This window comes from Tenrec ecaudatus, chromosome 17, assembly GCF_050624435.1.
Source record: "Tenrec ecaudatus isolate mTenEca1 chromosome 17, mTenEca1.hap1, whole genome shotgun sequence".
Lineage (NCBI taxonomy): Eukaryota > Metazoa > Chordata > Mammalia > Afrosoricida > Tenrecidae > Tenrec > Tenrec ecaudatus.
In genome coordinates this window covers 2959562-2982791 of record NC_134546.1, presented here as the reverse complement: position 1 = coordinate 2982791, position 23230 = coordinate 2959562, and the positions used below count along the sequence as shown (strand labels likewise).

The window sequence follows — 23230 nt, the reverse complement described above, 5'->3', positions numbered from 1 at the left end:
CCCAAACAGCCTGGGTTCTAGCCACATTAACAGGAAGTCTTTGTGAGGCAACGGTGAAGTACTCAGCTGCTTACCCAAAGATAGGTGCTTGAAACCTACCAGCCTCTCTGCTCGAGAAATACCTGCTAATCTGCTGTCTACTTACATAGAGTTTATAGCCTAAGAAACTTCGTGAGTTTCAACTCGACCCTATAGGATTACTCCCAGTCACAATTGATTCTGCAACACACAACAGCAGCCACGGGGGCAAATGTGCTTCTGATTGCTGAAAGCCATGAAGTTTCATGAGTTTTTTATTTTGTTTTGTTGTTTTTGATATCCCCAGGGAAATCTAGCAAGGGAAACTGTATACATCTAATAGAGAAATATTTAGTTCATAAAAACTATACCATTAGTTCAATGAAATACAGGTTTTATCTAGATTAATTTTAAGGTCGGCATATCTAATATATTTGTATCTCACCCTCTGATAAAAGATAAAATAGGTAAATCATCGCCCTGTCAGTTTAGCCATACTTTCTTCTCCTTGGGGAGAACTCATTTGAACTATATTAATTTTGATGAAAGCTAGACCTCTTTTAAATTTAAATTTTGTTTTAAATTCCTTAAGAATTGCCTTATTTTCTTGCTTCTGGACTTGATTCTAATTGAGCAGCCAAGTGTGCTTCCTAGCCAGCTCCCTAGCTGCAATCCTCCTGGATCGATACTCTTTCTCAAGATGGTTTATTTGTGCTCAGGGCTATCAAAACTCACTCTTTAACACCACCCAACTCTGAAAAATGTAGTTCTTCTTAGTGTGGATAATGTGTCTTGTGCGCCTGGCATAAAAGTAGAAGTCGTCTTAGAAAAAAAAATCCAACCACAAAGTCAAATGCCAACCCTTTACTGGGATTCTTGGCCTAGGTAAGGAACTGAAAAATCAGCAGAAACATCCATTTACAACTGACTCATTGTTCTCATAATAGAAGGATAAGCCAGAAGTATTGCTACAAAATCAGGGAAAATTTATTGAACAAAACCAACAAAATGTGATGCTGTTGCTTCTCCACAGACACTGTGCCCAGGTCTATACATTTTTGAGAATGGCGTTCACCTCTCCCTATCACTTCCCGGAAGAACTCTCTGCTCTTCAATCTGCAATCTAATCTCAATCTTCAAAGTCTAAACAGCAGTTGGGCATCCTTGAGGGCTCCTTTGAAATGGTCTTGGAGTTTTTAGAACAAAAATCAGACTGAAGATGCAAGATCAGTGCTGTACTGTGGATGGAGGAAGGCTTTCCAATGTAATTCTTGTAGGACAGCTTTTGCTACCTTTGAAGAATAAACAAGTGCATTATCCTGGTTAAAAAAAGAAAGTTGCTCAGTATAATTTTCCTGGCATATTTCTCACCGGTTTTCAATTTTACTAAAACTTCTGGCTCCTAACCAAACAGTCAACAGTTCAAACCCCCTGGCTGCTCCTCGGGAGAAAGATGCAGCTTTCTACTCTGCTAAAGAGTTCCATTCTCAGAAACCCACTGGGCAGTTCTTTCTGGTAATCTAGATCTGCTGAGAGCCAGCATGGACGGGAGAGCAGTGTGGCTTCATAATAAGTCCCCATGACTTGTCTGCATCTTTCAAGAAAATTTCCATTCCCTGGTCCCCCCTTTGGAGTCTCCCAAAATACAGTCACTTTTGAGTTGACCTCTCTGCCTTAAATGGATGTCTTCTGAAGGCACTATTTTGATTAAACCTTTGTATTTTTGAAGGTACCCTGGGGCTGTACCACAAGTACATTACTGAGAAGACTTGTCAGCAGCTGTCACTGGTGAGAGACATGTTCAAACACAACTTGTTCATAGTAAACCCATGCATGCATGAACTGAAACCCTATCAGCAGTTCTTTTTCATCTACCCTCATATATGTACTGGTATCAAATCTAAGGGTCTTTTCAGACAGTTTAATAGACTGCAAAATCACCTTGTTTTTGTTTGTTTTATTGTTGTTGTTAGATGCCATTGAGTCACTTTTGACTCACGACAAACCTATGTACCACATAGCGAAACACTGCCCAGTCCTGACCCATCCTCATCATGATTCCTGTATCTGAGCCCATCGTTCCAGTCACTGTCCCAATTCATCTCATTGAGGGTCGTCCTCTTTTTGGCTGGCTCTTTACCAAGTATGATGTCCTTCTTCAGGGACTGGTCTCTCATGACAACAGATCCAAAGTAGTTGAGACAAAGTCTCACCAATGTTGTAAGAGCCAAAATTAAAATAACCTTGTAAGAGTTTAAAATTCACCTTCATCATGAAAGAGGATTACATCTCAATGACCGAATGGAGCCTTTCTATAACCCATGAGAATTGTTTTGTAGCATTTTCTATCAAACTTAACACAGGGAATATTAGGTACTTTGACAGGAACTTAGGAATATCCTAACGGCTATGTAAAGCAAGAAAATAATGGAGCCTTCAAGAGATTTAATTCATTTCATATATATTTCGGACAGAGTGAGTATTTTCTAGGCCTCATTATCTCAAAGTCGGTACTCAAAAGAAGAAAGAACGGAATTGTTAAATAATTTGGAAGAATCACAAAAGGATAACTTGAACAAGCAGAATGGCTCTTTCCCTTTACTCAGATCCAATCAGCAGTCCGCTAGATAAGAAGGAAATGCAATAGGAATGGGACTATTCACTCAGCGGGACCCAAGATGATCATTGTATATTTTCTGGTGATTTATAATAGAGTGGTAATCGTTTTCTAGAACACAGAATCGGAAATTGTTATATTGTTGGAGTCGTACCCCCAAGTAAGATTTGATGCCGTATCTGGTGATTTTGGAAGTGAAACCTTGAGCGAATTTGAAGGAAACCTGGGTGATGTGAAGTATAATATGCCAGTGACTGATTAAGGAGTAGATGTGGGTGGACAATTCTCTTGCTCTATGGGAGGTGGGTGGGAGGTATGCAGTGACTGGTTTGGGGATGAACCAATGGCGTAGGAGGGAGGTGGTGCCTACAAAGAGGGACAGTAGTGATGGTCTGGGTAGTTGTGGAGGCTGACAGGAAAAAGTACGTTAGAAAGGCACCTGGGTATAAATTAATAAATGCTGAGGAGCTAGTATTCATTCCAAGCTTAAAGCTCTTCCGCTACAAGTGACGTTTCTTTATTGTCATCTCAGTTACTAGGGAAAACAATGCCATTTCTGACACTTGCTATTTGTAGTTGAAGTACTGCAGTGAAACCTATAAAAACACAAACCTCTGCCAGAACCAAAGTGCACTGGACTCAAACCAAGAGGCAGTAGACGTCTACTTCCAAATTAAAGAAAAAAATCTCTTGAAAGAATACACTGTTTTAACTTTGAACATCTTCTACTGCTTTATCAGCAACTCTTGTTGGTTCTCTTTCTCATCCTCAAAGGACATTACACAATGAGAACAGAAAGGGAGATGGGTAGAAGATCATTAGCTGGCTAAATAGACAAAGCTAATGGATACATAACATAAAATACTTTAGGTTATTCAATATATAAATAGGTACTTATACATTATAAATATTTAGCTATTAGACTTTCCTCACCATTCATGAAGACAAAAGGTCATTCTTAATTTTCAGTTCAAATTCACTCATTTATTCATTTAATTTAAAATTTTAATTATATATTATATCCCAGAGGTCACTTATGAATTTGAGAATCCGAAGAAAATGAGACATGAATCAGAAGAGTTCATGATTTAGTAACACGAATCCATGTAAAAGATTCCAGAAGTGCAATGATATAATAGACAGTTATGCTAGGGGATTTATAATGATACAATATTGGAAATGATCATGACAATGTTTCACAGAAAAGAGTGAGTTGAGTGATTGCAGAGTGATTAGGAGTTCCCCATGAAAATACAGGAAAAATAGAGATAGAGATCTAGTATCTATAAATGTCGGAGGTTTAAGTTTTCTTAATATCAACCCTCAGGCAAAGGTTTATACTTGTATGCAAATATTTTATCACTAGGGGGAATTTTAAGAAAAAAGGAACAGGACTCTCTTCTGATTTTTTTCCCCTGAAGTTTAAGACAGTGTCTCATATAGAGAAGAAGAAGAAGGAGGAGGAGGAGGAGGAGGAGGAGGAGGAGGAGGAGGAGGAGGAGGAGGAGGAGGAGGAGGAGGAGGAGGAGGAGGAGGAGAAGAAGAAGAAGAAGAAGAAGAAGAAGAAGAAGAAGAAGAAGAAGAAGAAGAAGAAGAAGAAGAAGAAGAAGAAGAAGAAGAAGAAGAGTTTATTCATCTGGAATAAGCATTTATTCATCTTCTTGCACTTCTCATTAGTCAAAAATTCAATTTCAGAAGTTGAACTGTACAGATACTGAGTACAGATACTGAGTAGGGTAGCCTCTATGACATTTCACACCTCAGTGGTGGTGAGAAAACCCTCCCTCGAGGGAGAGGCACGAGGTACCAAGAACAGGCCTGAAACAATTTGCTATTGTGTGGAGTTAATCTTCACAGCAGTTGGGATAAAATAAGTTATCAAAAACCCAGGAGCAGATGTAGCCAAAATAACGAAGTGGCGCTTAAATGGTGCCTCTGCAGCCTACTTCTCGCACCATTCCGATGTACTCCTGCCCTCAAATAATAGCCCGCTCTTACAGGAGCTGCTGTGCATTTTTATGAAAATAAGATGTGCTCACTTCTTCTCCAATAGACTAAAGGGAAGTCACAAGGGAAGACTGCCTGGTTTAACATCAGGCAGATGTATGTCAGGGTTGTAGCTTCTCTCCATATTAGTCAATCTGTATGCTGAACAAAACATCAGAGCATCTGGATTAGATGTGTAAGCATGCAGAATCAAGATAGGAGAAAGGCTTATTAGCAGTATGCAGATGTCACAACTCTGCTTATGAAAGTGAGGAGGACCTGAAACACTTGCTGATCAAGATTAAGGACTGAAGTCTTCAATCTAATGAAGACCAAATCCTCACAATTGGACCGAAGGGTAAAATAATGATCAATGGACAACAGATTGATATTTTCGAGGTTTTCTTCTTGTTTAGATCCACAATCAATGCTCAAGGACATTACAGAGATCAAAGGATGCATTTTATTGGGTAAATCTGCTGCACAAGACCTAGTTAAAGTTTTGAAAATTCAAGGATGTCACTTTCATGATAAAGATGAGCCTGACCCAAGGCATGGTATTTTCAATCACCTATTATACATATGAAAATCAGACATTGAACATGATAGGTTTATTTTGCCAACTAGGATTCCATAGGAACATATGGGTGGAGAATAATCAGGCCACAACTTGATTGGAGGGCGATGAGATAAATGGTTTTCCAAGGGTGGCCCCTTCTCTCTTTCTCCCTGGTGATCAGACCAGCATGCTGCTGATTGAGCTCGCTCTTTGCCTCAACTGTGTGCTACACTACCTGTGGGCTGACCCAAACCATTGGTTGTGAGGCTCCTTCGAGACCTGCTTCAACATGCTGCTTGTGGATCATGTAAATGTGAGTACACCCTGAAGCTTGAGACTCCATCGTGGTCTGCTTCACTGTGCCCCCTAGCAGCAAGGAGCTTTCAGTTTCCTTGGTCTTGGACTGGCAACCCTCCTGAGCAGAAGGACCTTTGGTATATTACCTGCTCTGCAAACATGAGTTGAATTGAGCCCTCTGTACTGCTCTGTGGACTAATTAGCCATTGCATTCCTTTTCACGGTAGGTATAAACCTGTCCATATATAGAGATAGATATAGATATATTTTCATAAGCGTCCTGGTTTTGTTTCTCTAGAGAACCCACCTAACACATTGAATAAGGAAGACCAAACACGATTTGATGCCTTTGAGTTATGGTACTGGCAAAGAATATTGAAGGTATCATGGACTGCCTAAAGGGCAAACAAATCTATCTGTTTGGGAAGGAGTGCCATATGAATGCTCCTCAGTGCCAAGGGTGGCTACAGAGGAAGGACCCTCAACAGGAAGCACTGACAGGCTGTCATAATGTGCTCAAACAAAAGAGCAATCTTTAGGATGCCACAGACAGGGCAGACAGCATGAGCTGCAACTGCCTAGATGGCAACTAACAATGAAAACAGCAGAGAGATCAGCAAGGAGTTTGGTAAGAACCACCGGGCAACGGTACTCCGTTATCACTGGTACACCATAAACCTTTGTAACCAAAAGGCCACAATGAAGTTCCAGATAACCTCCTTGTGTCAGTGTAGAGTCAGACACATATTAACCTCCCTTCAAAGTGGGGGTGTGCTTCCTTCCTATGGCTCTGTAATCCTGACAAAATGCCAGATTCCAATTGCAAACAAAATGATGGAGTTTCTAACAAATATTTGTGGTGATATGGGTGGCACAGGGTATCCTTCAACCAACAGATCTTAGATCTGGTAACTGAATTACATCTGGAATATTGAAAAGTCTGGCTCTCCATTTCAGTAGCTAATGTCACCTCACCTTCTGTATGTCCCCAAATTTAGAGATGCTCTCATCTCCTGTCAGCCTATTTTACCCTCAGAACATGACACGCTTTTGTAACAGACCACAGTGGGTCTAGGAATCCTGATAGCCATTTTGATCTTAATCCCAGGTATGGCCGTTCCATCCACTTCGCGTCTGACAGGTGAAGTCCACCAGTAGGCACTGGCTTCCTAGCGTCCCAGGATGTTCCTCCCTTTGAAGCCATCTAGTTTCACACAGCATTTCCCACCGTTCCATCCTGCAGACAACAGGCTCATTCAAGCTATTCCAAGATTCCCCCTGTCATGCTCCTCCATAGTGACCATCACTATTACCTGAGAAGGGAAGCATGTCCTACAGCATCTTCTGTGAAACCTACATAACAGTTTCTTCCGTCCATCCTGATAGTCTCAGCTCTCCTGGCATCCGCTCAGCTCTACACTAAATTTAAGGTAAGCACTATTGTCATCGCAGGAAACCACTAGACCCGCTGCTTTGCAAAAGCACTGACCCCAGAGCCCTGTGTGAGAGCGCCCTTTCAACGACGTCTCTTCGCCACTCTCCCATCCTGTTTCCCGTGGCCCACACCTGCAATGGTTACCTCTGCCACTCTGCGGGTTTCTGCCAATACGGATTGACCAGATCCAAAGTTCCTATTGATCATCTTCTAATCTTTCCGCTGAGCTTGTACAGAGAAAACTACCCTTGTCTGTGGCCCCAAAGCAGTGAGGAGCAGACAGAGCAGATAGTGAGCAGGAGCGTCATCATGTGATAAATTCGTATGTGGGGTGAAGTCACCATAGTGTCTCCAAGCACGTCGAGGTTTTTCTATTTTTGCAAATGGGAAGGGACACCCTTTACTGCTCTGTAGTGTTTGGGGGGATTTGGGAGCACAATACTCTCAGGTTTATAATTAAAAACATTCTCAGGGTCCTAATTATTACTATCAATGCTCTGATTTCAGCTCAGAAGGACTGGATAACCTGGGAATTGATGTCCTTTGTAGCTCAGCCACCTCATGATCAGACCCAGAACCTGATTTTCCATGTGAAGACTAGATAGAGTGCAAGGATTAGGAATTACAAAAATGGTGTGTTGAAGTTTCCCTTCATATCACAGTAGGGTTATGATTATGATTTCTTCTATGTGTTCCTGTGAATACTCCTACTGAAGCTGCCTGGGACATTTCCAATGAACTGTAATTTCTCAAAAGTCAAGCTTGAATCGCTTGATCCAGGCTGTCTTTTTAAATTCTGCTAATAACACCAAAGCCCATAGGCACACTTCTATTCGGCAGGATAAAATTGGATTACTGCTAGTTTTATGACCAAAGGCAAATCTTCTTGAGCAAAGCCTGCCCTGCACACTTGAAGGCTTAAGACAAGAGTTTAAATGGAAGTCCACATGCCATATGTCTGAATATGTCAAATTTATAAGTCCAAATAGCAAATTGTTATGTAAAATATGTTCCACTTTCTTTATCATGAAAAATATGTTCAAATGGTCAGCTAAGTCATGTCCAAGTTTACAATTCTTGAATTCCTCTTGGAGAGATCTAGCACTGTCCACAGAACGAGGCCCCTGGCATGCAAGTGTAGAGACATTTCTGCCTGCTCAGCCAAGCTTAGTTCATAATAAGATGAAGAGTCCTGGTCTTCGATTTGTTCACACCATTGCACAATCCTCCTCCTGGCAAACGCACCAGGGAGGATTCTTAAGTGGGCTGTGCACCCAGGAAGGGAATTCCAGGGTCCAGCCAATAGGAGAGTAGACAGACAGAAGCAGAACCTCCTTGCAGACCACCGGGCTCAAGAAGGGCCAGGACGGTGCCGCTAGAGAGCGCAGTTTGGGTAAGAGGCCTCTTTGTCTGGATCCAAGAATGCAGGAATCATGTTTTATCTGTTTGTACCCATGACTTTGTGTTCAATTTCCAGAATCATCATAAAAAATTACCAGACACGGAGGAAGTTGAAAATAGCAAAAGGTGTTCTTCCACAGATCAGGAGGCTCGACATACAAAATCAATGGTCAGTGGGCCATGCCCCTCTAAAGGCACTAAGGAAGGACTCCTGCTCGCTTCCGTTGAGCTTCTGGCGGCTCCCAGCCATCCTTGCCTGGTATTTACATTACCTAAGTCGCATCTGCATTCACATGGTCTTCTTCCCTCTGAGTCTAGGTATCCCAGTCTCCTCCTTCCTCTTACCATTTACTCATTTGGGTTAGAGGCCATTCTAAAGTAACACTGCTTTCATTTGTTCATATCTGTCATATCTTAACTAGATCATTTCTTTCTAAATAAACTCAGTGTCACAGGTCCTTGGGGTTAAAATTTGTAAGTAGCTTTAGGAGTGGGGGGGAGCACCCCCTAGAGGCTGGAACTCGTCTGTGCCCAGACTGGGCGTCATACTCGGATGTGTTGCTTCCAAAAAAGGGCTGCCCTTCTTGTGTGAAATGTTTCCAGAGACGGGGGCCCAGGACTCTCTGGAAAGGCGGATATTCCGAGGAGCTGGGACCAAATAGAGCTAAACTTGTTTTTGTTTTTGACAATATTTGCGTTTTGTTGTGTTTTTGTTTTTGACAGGATTTGCATCGCCAATTTTGTATTGTGCTGTGTCTAAATGAAATACATTTCCTAAGAGTCCAGAAGCCTGCCATTTACCTTCGTCATCATGTCATGGAGAAAATAGTATTCAATACCTGTCCTGTAGGCTACAATAATTACCTCAAATTCTGTAAGGCATCAGACTGTATTATACTTTCAAAATACATACATATGCACTCATGTTATGAACTGAGAAATAGAAATATGCTTACCCCTTGAGGCCTTGTAGCATTAACTAAAAGACATTAAAAAGCTTTACACTATAAATATTTATTTAGAAAATGTTCTGAACTGAAGCATGCGACATATATAAAGAATATGACTAAGTTAAGTTCTCTCTGAGAACCCTGGTAGCAGAGTGATTATACGCTGGGCTTCTAACTGCAAGGTCAGAAGTTTGAAACCAGCAGCCACTCTGCGGGAGGAAGATGGGGCTTCCTCTGTCAGAGGGTCACCATCTCAGGACCTCACAGGGACGCCTCCACCCTGTGCTGCAGGGCCGCTCTGAGTGAACGTGGGCTGGGTGGCAGGGAATTTGTTTTGTTATTGTTGTTAGGGGTGGCTTCCTTTGAACCAGCCGCTTTGTTTACACTTGAAAATATAATGTACACTTAAACTAGCTCCTTTATTCTTTCATCTCCAAGAGGCTGAGTATCATTCAGCCCCTCTCTTTAATGGTGGAGAAAACCGCAGCATGCCAGATGCCACCCTCTCTCTTTACCATGTGGAATCAAGGTGAGAAACCCACATGTAGCCCTGCACTTCTGCTCATTTACCCAAAAAAGGCAGAGATAAAGCTGAAATGATGTCCACTGTCAAGGACCATGATCCCTAGCTGTGAACCTCTGCAGGGTTCCTCCTGAGACCTCTCCTTAAGGGTAACAGCCTGAAGACTAAATTATCGACTGCACCATTATATTAATACTGCAAATGGAATCATTAGGAATCATTAATTATGATTTTCCGGGTCTAAGTCAATTTTGTGAGACCTTCCTTCTGTGTCTTGCCATGGCTACCTTGTCAGAAACGAAGTAGGTACGTGCTTGGCAAGTCTCAGTACCTCTACTCTCACAAATTTGTCCTTGTGGAAAAACTAATAGATTGTTGAGATTTTTGGTTTGGTTTTGTAATTTGATCATGACTATTTTTTACAACACCTTATTGAGAAATTATGTTTAAAATTTCTACAGATGTAATAGTTGTTCTCAGATTTTGGGCATTTTCCATTTTACTCTTTCAAAGGTTTTCACAGATGCTTAGCCTGTCAGACATTTAAAATACAAAGTAAAATTGACCCTTTGTGTGTGTGTGTTGTAGCATGTAGTTAGGTGTATATGTGATAGGGACAAAAGGCATGCTTTAAAATCTTACCAGCCATTGTAACTTAATTAAAATAAACAACCGTGTACATTAAAGAGAATACATCCATGGATGGCATCAATTATCAATGCTCACTTGAAATCAGTTTGTATTATAAGACCATAGTGTAGTATTAATATTAATCCTTCCACCTTCTCAATTTCTTCGCAGCATGAAAGAATGGGACTATATAAGGTCTCTAAGCCTCCCTTCTGCCAGTTCTCAAGGCGGGGGAAATCTAGGCAAGGAGCAGGGAACATGGAAGCAAAGATTCTGATACAAGCACACAGACTGGAGCTACAGAGGTGCGTGCAGGAGGGACTATCAACCAAGGCTGTGACCCAAGGTCAGACTGGACGGAGAGCAGGCCTGACGCTTGGGAGTCAATCAGAATCTCACTGGCCCCCAGTGAGGGCGATGATGTCTCCAAGAAAACCAAAACTTGACTACCATAGATTTGATTTACCAAATGGACTTGTAGGACATAAAGAAATTGCATCTGGAAATCTTTAAGGGAGCAGAAAGCCTCACCTTTCTCCTACAGAGCAACTGGTGGATTTGAACTGCTACCTTGAAGTTAGCAGCCCCAAACACATGGTCTATGTGTGCCTGAGATCTTTAAATAGATTGAACACTGGGTTTCAGAGGACAGATCCTGAGAACACTGAGATTTAAGGTAAACAAAAAATTCCAGATATTTAGGTTAAAAACAAATAGTAGCTCTATCCTAGTAAAATGAAATTCTTATATTTCCATGACAGACTTCAGAGCTGAGAGTTAAGCTGGACATCCAAGTGTATTTGATGATATCTCTGACAAAGATTAGTGACCCTCACCTTTTAAAACTATTTTTATAAATAATGAAATGCTGAGTTTAACGTGAGCGTGACTCAGGAACTAACCTAATGACTCACTAAAGAGGCTAGATTTTTGTTCCCTTTTCTTGCTGCAGAAGAAGAGGAGGAGGAGGAGGAGAGGAGGAAGAAGAAGAAAGATGAAAACGATAACTGCAGTGCCTTCTAAACATCGTCTGTGTTCTGAGGCAACCCAGCCAGGGAAGTCACACATGATGGATTGCTGACCAGGTAGTCTCCACAGCCCCCAACTTGTGGTTGAAGTCTTTGCTTAGGGACCATGACACCCTCCCCTGCTATCATCTCTACTTCTTTGGGACAAGAGCTTCAGCTCTACTAGCTGGAGATCTTGATGGACAGTTTTTACTTACGTGATTTTCTTTAACTCACAGGAAGCTTTCTTTTCAATTTGCACTCTAATTTTGATAGTAGAATATCAAATTTCGTGCTTTATTTCTAGATTGTGTTTAGATATTAGGGCTTCCATGAAAAGGTCTCTTCATTTAGAAGTATTACTAAGTACACATGAAACTTCTATTTTGTTTAGAACAAACAAGACACCTCGAGGACAATTTAACAGCCACAAACTCGATCTTCATCAGTTCTACTCCCAGTCCTAGTACTGGAGGACTAGGGATGTAGGGTTTCTAGAGATGAGAAGGGATGAAAATGAGCTGGGCTAAATGAAGAAGCTGTTGGATGTTGGATTGTTGTCAATGAGAGAGGATCCAAAGACATTACCAGATTTGCAGAAATACCATGCCAGAATAATGGTTAAAAAATTTCAAAAAAGTTCCAACCTAGTAAGCACAATGCCTCCTAGTATTATCCTTTCATGCTTAAAACCAAAAATAGATGCTCCTCTTACTTCATTATATTTTGTTAGTGCTAAGCCTATTGAAACTTTTCCTCTTCCCAAGAGAACTGTAATTTTTAAATGTTTCATAAGAGATATGAAATATTAAGATGCCTATTCTGACATTAGTCTTTTCCAAGTGAGATAACTTCTATAGAATTTAATTTTAATGTATATGTTCAACATTTAAATTTATCTTGTGATTTTCTTTCTACATGTCCATATTATGGTCCAATATGCTTCTTTGGGTTAAGATATTTGAAAACAATGGAAATTTAATTGAGCATCCTCCTTGGGAATTATGGCTAAAAATGACTTTGGAATTTCAAAGTCTTTGTGAGAAATAAAATGAGCGTTTACTTTATGTCTAGAGACATAGGTTTAATTAAATCATGTGCGAAGGTATAGATCACACATTTAATTAAACACGTTGAATGGCATCAGGAGTTCTGGGCATCAAACAAGCACCCAGACTCAAAAGCAATAACAACAACAAAGCAGTAATCCTCCCTCACTCGCCAAATCCTAATTGTCCAACGCTGAAGGAAAGAGCAAAGGTCCTCGGTGTAAAAAGAATTAGCTTTTTTAACTTTTAAGGCATGTTTTAGTTCTAAGGAAATAATTATTCACCATACCTAAAAAGTTAATTTGTAGGAACACAAGGAGGCATGTCATTGATCCATTCAATCATCAAGCATGTAATAACCACCGCACGGGTTTCCTGGCCCCTGTGCTGAGCAACGCATTGCGTCATCTGGAGACCTCACACAGCCCCACACGCTCTCCCACAGTCTCTGCACACTGCATGGGTGCCTGGCCCCTGGCCCCTGTGCTGAGTAACACATTGCGTCATCTGGAGACCTCACACATCCCCACACGCTCTCTCGCAGTCTCTGCGGTCAGCAATCCCAGCATGGTTGAGTTGGGCCTTCTGCTTCAGGGCCTCTTACAAAACTGCTCTTAAGGTTTTGTCCAGGGCTGTAGTTTCATCTGAGGCTAATCTGCTTCCAAGTTCAGGTGTTCACCCGCAGGACTCAGATCTTTGTAAAGTGTCAGATGACACTTTCTTTCTTTTAAAAATGATTTTATTGGGGTCTCATATAAGTCTTATCACAATCCATCCATCCATCCATTGGGTCAAGCACATTTGTACATTTGTTGCCATCATCATTCTCAAAACAGTTGCTTTCTACTTGAGCCCTTGGTATCAGCTCCTCATTTTTCTCCTCTCTCCCAGCCCCCCCCAAACCCTGAACCCTTGATAATTTATAAATTATTATTTTTCATTTCTTACACTATCCGACATCTCCCTTCACCCACTTTTCTGGTGTCTGTCCCCCAAGGAGAGGGTTATAAATAGATCCTTGTGATCAGTTCCCTCTTTCTGCCTCATCTTCACCTTACCCTCTTGGTATCACTACTCTCATTATTGGTCCTGAAGGGTTCATCTATTCTGGATTCCCTGTGTTTTCAGTTCTTATCTGTACCAGTGTGCATCCTCTGGTCTAGCTGGATTGGTAAGATCAAATTGAGATCATGTTAGTAGGGGAAAGGGGTGATGGAAGCATTTAAGACCTAGAGGAAAGTTGTATGTTTCATCATTGCTACCCTGCACCCTGACTGGTTCATCTCCCCTTACAGAAGGGTTGCCCAGTTGCCTAGAGATGGGCTTTGCATCTCCACTCCACACTCACCTTTATTTACAATGATATGATTTTTTTGTTCTTTGATGCCTGATACCTGATTCCATCAACACCTCATGATCACACAGGCTGGTATGCTTCTTCCATGTCGGCTTTGTTGCTTCTCAGCTAGGTGGCTGCTTGTTTATCTCTAAGCCTATAAAACCGCAGATGCTATATCATCTGATAGCCATCAGGCTGGGCATCATCAGCTTTCTTCACCCCATTTGCTTATGCACCTGATTTGTCTTCAGCAATCATATTGGGAAAGTGAGTATCATGGAATGCCAGTTTAATAGAACAAAGTGTTCTTGCATTGAGGGAGTACTTGAGTAGATGCCCAATGTCCATCTGCTACCTTATGCTAAACCTATAAATATATGCATATAGATCAATTTCCCCATCATCATATATAAGTATATTTACATATGGTCGCAGTTTCTTGTTGACTGTTGACCAGAGATCACCCTATATCCTGGCTCCCTTTCCATATGGGAGCTTGCTTCATCAAAACTAGTTGAAGGAACTCCATAAACAGAGTCTGCTAGCAAGATTGAAATTATTATCTTTTATATTTCTGCTTTGGGACAAACATCCCATCATACATGTCATAGCCCATTGGTTCCAGGTTCAGGTGTCAAAGCCAAAAAGTTACAGGTTCAGCCAAAATCAAGGGAGGGGGATTACACAAAGGCATACATATTGTGTGGCAAGGATCATTTGGGGCCTTCCCAATGTCTGTCTGCCTCAGCCTTGTTCCAGGTGCTACGTATGGAGTAGTAAACAGGCCAGGCAGGACACGTGTTCCTTTGTCAGCATAAATTAAAATAAAGAATGCCACTGATGTAGAGATAGCTCGTCTTATCCTGCATCCCACTTGGTTGACAGTAATTATATTTAAAGTGACCCTGCTGTTTGAGTACATATAATAAATAAAAAGTGATCAAACAAATTAACTATAAGAATATTACAGCTACTCAAACCTAAAGGGATGAGATTCTGTAGATCAGGGGAATGGGAAGGAACTGAAAAATGTAAACTGTATTGGAGACTGACTGCCCTTAGGAAATGGAGTCTGAAAAGAAGGCGTGTGGGATACAAAAAGACTGTTCCCCAGGGAGCTGGACTCATCTACTTGCAACTAATGGTAAATGATTGTCAAGTTCACTCCCTGAAGACTCTAGCCATGCAGAGCAAGCAGACACCATTGTCTCCCCCATGATAAGTAGGCTCACCCCCTGCTGTTAGGGACAGTGGATTGGTTCTCCTGAAAGCTTAGGCTAAATAAAGTCTCCAGCTCTAGGGCAATCAAGGTTACCTAAAGACAGGAATCTTGTCACAAGTAGGCCCTAATCCCTCCTCTTCCTATAGTGTGTGTACCCATAGATCCCCCACCCTCACATTACTGTATTACCTATAGCACAGCACCTTCCTGTGTTGTATGTCTTCACCAGTAATTAGGGGGCTTGCATGTCCCCATAGAATATATAAGCCTTTCTTAGCAATAAATCTCTCTCTCTCTCTCTCTCTCTCTCTCTCTCTCTCTCTCTCTCTCTCTCTCTCTCTCTCTCTCTCTCTCTCTCCCTGTACCTCCAAGAGGAGGTGAGGTGAGCGTGCTACCATGAAATTTGTCTGACTCCATTATTTCAATCTTTCTTCTATCCCTCATGTTCTCTGTGACTTTATTATAATCTTCATTTATTATCGCTGTACAATTGCGCCTACCCGGTCTGTGATGATTTGTTAGGGGCTGGCTTTCCTGACAACGGCGGCATCCAGGATGGCTTCATGGCTTTCAGTCTGAACACCTGGGGAAATAGTGGTACCTGAAAACATGCCCCCAAGGGAAATGTTCTGAGAAGAAAGAGAATGAGTTTTTTTATATATAATAGACTGGTAGTAGAATAAAAAGTTCAGGGGAAGACATCCTCCAAGAAGTACAAAAGAGGCAGCACCGAAGTTTCAAAGAGCGATCAGAGCTGCACATATAGAAACTGTCTTCCAATAATAATTCTATTTCTTGCTGCTCTATCAAACTTGAAAAGCAAGTGATGGAACCTTTCTTTGCTGTACTTTAAAGGACTAATTTTATTTAATGTTAGAATTGCCTTTGAGAGTGATGGCTTCCTGGGCTTCAACACAACACGTGAGCATGTGAAGGGCTAGACCCTGCTTCTTTGCGACTCTTCCTTTGTCACTGCTGCCCCATGAAGGGAAGGTTTGCTAAGCGACTTCCCAACACAGAGTCGGAGTGCAATGCCCTGCCTCTACCTCTGGTACTCATGGTCCATCAGGAGAAACAGACACCTTGCTTTTTCCTGGGACTTTCTCCTATTCTTCCTACAAAAGTACACAGAGATATGCACCCCACTACTGAGTTGGTGATAAGGCAAAGATCCCAATGTGTCTGAGAAAAACCAAACCAATCAAACTATCCACTGCCTCATCCTTCTCGTTAGGAGACGCTGGTGGCTTAACCTGCCAGTCTTTCCCCTAGGTGTCATAGAGGTAAGTGTAATAAAATAAAATAATAGTAATAATTATTATTAAAGGCATTGAGGAATACACAAAGGTCTTTCTTTCATAACTGTCATAAACGTTACAAATTTCTTTCATTCTCTGTTTCATATTTGGCTCTTGGGGTTAATAGAGAGTTGACATTTTTCTGATGGTTCAAACTGTTGACCTTCCACTTCACAGCCCAACACCGGCCACCACGACACCTGGGAGAAAACCAAAACCAGGCTCATTGCCATCAAACTGATGCCAACTCATAGTGACGGTGCAGGACAGGGGCCTCTCGCTGTGCGTTTCAGAGACCGGGACTGTTTATGGGGGTAGACAGCCTCATCTCTCTGCCACAGAGCTCTGGTGGTTTCAAACTGCCAACCTCTCAGAGATCCGTTCAATGCAACACCAGTCTGTCACCAGGGAGAAAGAACTCCTGTTACTCCCATAAAGAGTTACAGACTCCAAACCCACAGCAGCAGCAGCAGCTTTTGAGAGGGAACTGACTTGATAGCATCTAACAACACGACATTATCAATGTCACCTGCAAGTATAATTTTGCTGAAGATCATTCTACCACGGGGGTAGCAGTATATTTATATGGAGGTACCAGAGGTTCAGACCAGATTCAGAAGAGGATGTGCAACAAGGGCTATCATTGCTGATGTCAGATGGATCTGAGCTGAGAGCAGAGAATACCAGAAAGGTGCTTATTTGTGTTTTTATTAACTATACAAATACATTTGTCTATATGGACTATAACAAATATTGATAGCCTTGAGAAGAATGGGAATTCCTGGGTACTTAATTGTGCTATTGCAGAGGAAGTTATGCTAACAAAACAAGAACTTTGCCCTGTGAGGTCACTATGAGTTTCAATTTGACTCAACGACAACAAGATTTTTAGCATTTTTTAAATTGGAACCTTTATGGAAACCTTATGACCACGTTTCTCTCATACAAAGTGACTGGGGGATTCAGAACACCAGCCTTTTATTTAGCAACCTCGCTCTGAACAATTGTTCCGCCATGATTCCTCTCATTGATCAAAAGCAGATCAAACTCACCGGCTTTCTGTGGATGCAAACTCCACACAGGATGACCCTGTGTGAGGTCTCCAAGATTGCATGTAGTCTTTATGGTAGCACATATCCTCATCTTTCTCCCTAAGAGTGGCTTATGGGTTTGAACCAGCGACCTTTAAGTTAGAAATCCAGTGGAATCCCAAAAGCATAATTATGGATCCTTAGTGACACCAGGGCTCATTAAGGGAAAAAACTAGTATTTACACACTAGTTTAATAATCTTGATGATGCTAGATAAATGTGGTAGTTATATAATCCTTTGTCAATTTGAGGATTAAGAGTGTAGGGGTGGAGTCTAGCCTGTCAATCAGATCATAGCCAATGGGTATGGCCTTCTGAGAATTCTGGGAAATCAGTATTTCCTCCTTGGAAACAGGTGACACCTCTCTCTCTCTCTGCTCACTCCCTAGGAGATATTGCAGCTGATGAGACACATGGAACTACATTAGTGGCCTGAGCTGGATAAGCCACATGGACCTGCACTGATGCAACCAGAGAAGCCACATAGAGACTCCTGCCAGTGCTGAGATGCGTACAGCTTCCCTGGATCCAGAGACTTTCTACGCACTGGCCTGTGATCATCCTGCATTCATTGCGGGAGCCTGAAGAGGACTTTGTAGGTTGATATCAGACATATGGGATAATACCAGGTTTATGTGGTTGGACTGGACTGAGTAGGGATACTTTCTTAATGTGCAATTACCCTTTACATAAAACTCTCTTATACACATATGACGCCCCCTGTATTTGTTTCTCTGTTCTACCCAGACTAACCCAGTAAACTCAGCTACGCTGTTTGCTTTCTCTTTAGACTACTAGATGCACATACACTAGGGGAAAAAGAGTAATAGAATTCACAAAGATGTTTGCAGCACTGATAGCAATGTTGTTAAAAAGAAATTTTAGGTTCATGTGTTTTGGAATTTTCTTTTCTTCTTTTCATTCAACTTTGAGGCTATAAATTCCTTTACTTTTTTTGTAGATAATTTTGAAGTCGCAGCACACAAGAGGGCTTCAAAATGACTGTGGAAAATTCAGTTATCTTTTAATTCATTTTGTAATGAAAAATTTGAAGCCACTTTGTATTCTGATAGAAAATCACCATACGGCCTCAACTTATGGTGGATACTTCTTAGCTGCTAGACAGTTGGATGCATTGGTTTAATACAGTCTATCTTGAAGATGACAATATCAATAAAGAATCTCTCTGGACAAGGCTGATAGATAAAGGGGTGTGCAAGAAGATGTTAGAGGACTCTAGAGACTGAGTTAGCATCCAATGTGGAAAAGTTCAATGATTAGAGTGGGACAAACATGAAAAACTGTTAGATTTGCCTCCAGTTGCCAAAAAATGTGTTCCTTTCCACCAATGTGAAGTAAAGGGGAAGGAAGAAAAGGGCCAAATGAAGAAGTCACAAGACATATTGAACAGCAAATTTTGAAAGACCACCTTTTTATGATGTTTCGTCTTTAAACATAATCACAGAATATGGCCAGTATTCAATTAGGCAAATATTGAATTGATATGGTATGATTATCTTAGCAAATAATTAATGATGGCAAAGTGAGATGCTCAATTATAAATGTATAGCAGAGTCTGTGCTCTGTGCTGTGGCTAACTGGAGGACTGGGGGAGACAGTCTTTGGTCTCAATGAAAACATGCACAAAGAGTGAAATCGATATTTATATATAAATATAGTACTATTTGGTATTCACTTATTTGAAAACAATCTGCATACACAATGTTTTTCAAATAGAAATCTAGGTAATGGAGATCATTTCTGCAAATCTATCATTTTGATTTTTCCTTTTGTCAGGATTCTGATCAATCTTTTCCTTAAATGAATCATATTGTTCTTCAGTACATTAGACTCAGAACTCAACCTCATTGGTAAGGCAATGGGCAATAAAAGCCAGACTCCTGGAGAAGAGATTTGGCATATTTCTTTTACTTCTGGTTAGCAAATTCAGGGCAAAACAGGGAAGATGCAGGTGCTCAGTTCTCCCTGTTGAAGAATGAACACTCCTCATCATTGCATCACGATGTGAGGGAATGTTTGCACAGTTAGATCCTGGAGGGTGTGGGAGAAAGGGGAGGAAGAAAAGGAGCGGAGAAATTAGAGGTGCATGTTCCAATTTCTCTTCTGTAGTCCTCTCCTCAGGAAGGAAGCCTTAAGTGAAGCAACTGCCAGCAATGCTTCCTGAAGACTCTCACCCTTCTTTTGAAATGCTGGGAAGAGAAGGTCTTACAGCATCTCTGCATAAAGCTGGTGGCTCGAGATGGTCAGTGAAGGCATCAGGGGTCCATGATCATGAGCCTCATGATACTCACAAGGCTTGCATCTAATATGCAACTATTGACCTCTCTCTAACCCGAAGACAAAATAGTCAAGGGAATCAAATGGCACGTGGAAACAATTAATCCACCATATAAGTAGACCCCAGGAGCATCAGCCTTCACAATTTGAGACCTGAAGAACTGGTTGACTACCAGCTGCCACCACAAACTGCTTTGAAAGGGTCCCATTTGAAGATGCCCTGGGTAGAGTGGAACAGAACTAGAAACCATAATGACTGGTGCTCAGTCGTCCTTCAAACTTGTCACTGAACTCACCCTGAGACTCAGTTTCAGCCCCACAGTAGACAGGTCCGTATGGAGAAGAGTCACATGAGTGAGACACACACCATTTAAAATCAACTACTGAAGAGCCAAAGGGCAGCATTGACGCAATGATAGTGTTGAGAAGGATTAATCAAGAAGGAGGAATGGAGATAGAAACATGGGATCGGTGATGTTACCTTGAAAGGATTGCAATAAAAGAGACTGAACAAACTGTCTGAATGTCTAAATGTAAAACTGTTGGTTTGCTCTGTAAGCCGTTACCTAAGTCACAAGAAAAATGAAAACGGTAGAGGTAGATGACGTTTGAGGTAGAAAAGGATGAAAGCAGTGTCCCTCTCCATGTGGACTAACGAGGTATGTGTGTGGGGAGGGAAAACAATCCCCTTGGAGAAAATAAAGAAGCTGCAGCCAGACACCGGGACCTTTAGCATTAGTTAAATGTGGAAATCGAGCAAAATGCATTTTAGCTGCCAAGATAAAAAATGCCAAAAGGTTGCTTCTTTCCTCTCTGCACAATCAACTTTTTAAGATAGTAAATAAATGAAATCCTATCTTTATGAAACCTTGCACTAGCAAAACAGACCCCGTAAAACAATTAAAAAATAAAACGCAAACACACTGCCATCAAATTGATGCTGACTCTTGGACTCATAGGGTAGAGTGCTCCAGGTGAGTTTCTGAGACTGTCACTCTTCACAGGAATAAACTCTGTCTTTCTCCAATGGAGCAGCTTGCCCATGATCAAATGCTCACCTTTCCAATCGCAGCCCAAAGTGTCACCACCGGGGCTCCTACAGAGAGGTGAAAGAAAGAAAGTAAGAGAGAGAGAGAGCCCATTCGGTAGGTCTCAGCTCATTGCAGGGCTATAGGGGAGAGCCTAATGGCCCCTAGGCCTTCCATGGTTTCCATGGTTTCCTTCTATTTACAGAAGTAAAGGGTCACACTTCTCCCGCGGTTCAAACCAGCTGGCCGCTTTAACTGCTGCACTACCAGGCTCCTTCAGCAGAACAGAACTCGCCCCAAAGCCACCACGGGAGCTCAGTCAGATCGATGGGAAGAATCCCAGGAAGTGGCTTCTTCTCTTCTCTTCTTTTTTCTTTTTCTTTTTCTTCCCTTTGAGACATTCATATGTCTCAACGCTTCTGCTTTCTGAAACTGAATCTCTACCACCAGTTTCATGTCTTGAACATTAAAGGGAAGAGAAATGAGCTAAGGGATTACTGAGATTATAATCTATTCTGAGCTGTCTTTGGGTGATGAAATAGCCGAGCACAGCAGCTAGGGTTATTTGTGGACTTAGTGCTGGGCATCATGTCCTACACATACGTGACCACACTGGATCTTCACATTTGCAGCAATACTTACATACGGCATGCATCTCCATTTTACACATGAGGATGCCTGGGGTCTGAGAAGATTAATGATTTTACCAAAAAGCACAAGGGTGAGTGGCAGAGCAGAGACAAAACCCCACATTGGTCTCATTCCAAGTGTATGCTCTTCTCATGGATCCAATTGGTTGTGCAGAAGCCTTTAAAATCGCAAATATCATTACAAGGTATAGTGCTGTAACTGCTCATCGGTAATGATTTAAAAAGTCTGAGTAAGCAGAACAAAACCAGTCTCCTGGGAAAGGGAACAAAACCAGTCTTGGAAAACAAAACCACTCTTGGGAAAGGGGTGTCCTTTCTCAGGGGGCACTGAAGGGAAAACGTTCTGAGACGTCCCTGAGCTCTGGTCTAATCCACACTGCCCAGCACAAACCAAGAACACAGCAGGCTCCGCATCCCTGCTGGCTGTTTCTCATCGCTGACGTCTTCACTCACCCAGGTCCACGTCTTCAGTTGAAAATAGCCTGTCCGACTGGGCAAACGATTCTTCTTTCTCAACAGGAATGATTCTGAGAGAATGACACCAAATGATGTGCATGACAATGGTGCTGAAACGTATACGCGTGGAGCCTCCATTGTGGAGGCGTGTATTTCGTGAGGTGAGGGCCTCCTGGGGGCTACAGCGTCTATCCGTCCTCAGTCATGAGAAAAGTAGGGCACGTAGGTGGAAGAGCCCTGATGTTTGGGGTTATGGACTAAACAAGGTAGATTGTTCAAGCCCAGCAGCACTCCAGGGAACAATCTGCTTCAGGAAAGATTACAGTCTTGGGATTTTTTTAAAGATTTTAAATGCTTTTGATAATTTCAAATTCCAGAAGGCAAAAGACAGTTGTAGTTTTCAGTAGGGCACCTCATATTTTTTTAATTTTCTTCTTTTTTTAATCATTATACTGGGAACTCTTCAGCTCTTATCCATCAACTGTGTCAAGCACATTTGCACATATGCTGCCATCATAAATTTCAAAACGTCTTTCTACTTGAGTCCTTGGTATCAGCTTCTCATTTTCCCCCTCCCTTCTGTACCCTCTCTCCTTCATGAACCCTTGGTAATTTATAAAGTATTGTTTTTTCCATGTCTTACACTGATCGCTGTATCTTTTCATCCACTATGTTGATCATTGTGATTGGTTTCCCCTTTCTCCCCCTACCTGCCCCTTACCCCCCTGGTATTGCTACTCTCATTATTGGTCCTGAGGAATGTATCTATCCTGGATTCCCTGTGTTGTGAAATCTTATGTGTACCATTGTACATGCTCTGGTCTAGCCACATTTGTACAGTAGAATTGGGGTCATGATAGTGGCGGGAGGAAGCATTAAAAACTAGAGGAAAATTGTATGTTTCATCCAGTCTTGGAAATCTTAAAGTATCTTTCCACTCTATCCTACTTGTCACTACAAGTCAGAATCCATTTAGCAGCAATGGGTAAGTAGATAGATACATCATCTTCTTGGATAGACTCTGTGAAAATACTTTCTCTAGAAGAGCTTCAATTCAAATAATGGCGTTGTTTTGAATATGATCCTGTGTGAAGCACTGCACAGGATATCTGCAAGACTACAAGAGAAGTGTAGATATGAGCTATGAGCTGTTGCAAATAAGCTATTGGATGGAAACATATAGAGTAGCATCCATTAAAAGAACTGATTTTAATGTAGAGAGTTAACAAACCCGCAATAAGGACCCACACATTTTGTTAATAGGGCGCTTCTGCTTAGATTCAGGGCAGAAGAGAGATTATAATGGGAATGAAAAAGGACAGGAGTAATGGGGCTTCAGTGGTTAAACCCTCGCCTCCCTGTAAGAAGACTAAGCA

The 23230-nt window shown here is 41.6% G+C and overlaps 2 long non-coding RNA genes across 5 annotated transcripts in view; one reads left to right on the top strand and one right to left on the bottom strand.

Annotated features, from left to right (window-relative positions):
• Positions 1–23230, bottom strand: part of LOC142430699 (uncharacterized) — a 247381-nt gene that overhangs the window by 78853 nt on the left and 145298 nt on the right. The gene's annotated exons all lie outside the window — the stretch shown is intronic.
• Positions 8213–11086, top strand: LOC142430884 (uncharacterized). The gene is made up of 5 exons (XR_012780672.1): positions 8213–8305; positions 8390–8572; positions 9037–9187; positions 9702–9792; positions 10588–11086. It is a non-coding gene; the product is annotated as an uncharacterized LOC142430884 (long non-coding RNA).